Genomic DNA, 394 nt, shown 5'->3' with positions numbered 1-394 from the left:
GCTTTTCTTTAGACCTCACAAACATATTTAATTGTTCAAACGAAAATATGTTCTAAAGCTCAACTAAGAACTTGCGATTTTTCTTGAGATAAATTTCAACCTTTTGTGGCTCGTTGGTCTAGGGGTATGATTCTCGCTTTGGGTGCGAGAGGTCCCGGGTTCAACTCCTGGACGAGCCCCTTCTTTGCAAAGGTCTGGTAGTGGCCATTGGTACCAGCCCTGAAATGCACCTGAGTTCTCTTTAAACATGTTAGAACACATGCTCTTTGCTCATGTCTCCTCCTTTGACATTAGTATCAAGTGTATGTTTAGATACCTTGTAGAAGGCATTATGAATCTCTTAACTGTTCATACACGTTTCACTGCTTTTCTTTAGACCTCACAAACATATTTA

The 394-nt window shown here is 40.1% G+C and overlaps 1 non-coding gene across 1 annotated transcript; it reads left to right on the top strand.

Annotated features, from left to right (window-relative positions):
• The first annotated feature begins 107 nt into the window (after positions 1 to 107).
• On the top strand, positions 108 to 179 carry trnap-ugg (transfer RNA proline (anticodon UGG)). The gene has a single exon. It is a non-coding gene; the product is annotated as a tRNA-Pro (tRNA).
• Positions 180 to 394: the final 215 nt, after the last annotated feature.

Source organism: Seriola lalandi, unplaced genomic scaffold, assembly GCF_002814215.2.
Source record: "Seriola lalandi dorsalis isolate HSWRI2012SDOR001 ecotype SW California unplaced genomic scaffold, Sedor1 jcf7180002046241, whole genome shotgun sequence".
NCBI classification, from domain to species: Eukaryota; Metazoa; Chordata; class Actinopteri; order Carangiformes; family Carangidae; genus Seriola; species Seriola lalandi.
The sequence above is the reverse complement of the archived record's forward strand: the minus strand, read 5'-3'. Positions and strand labels throughout refer to the sequence as shown.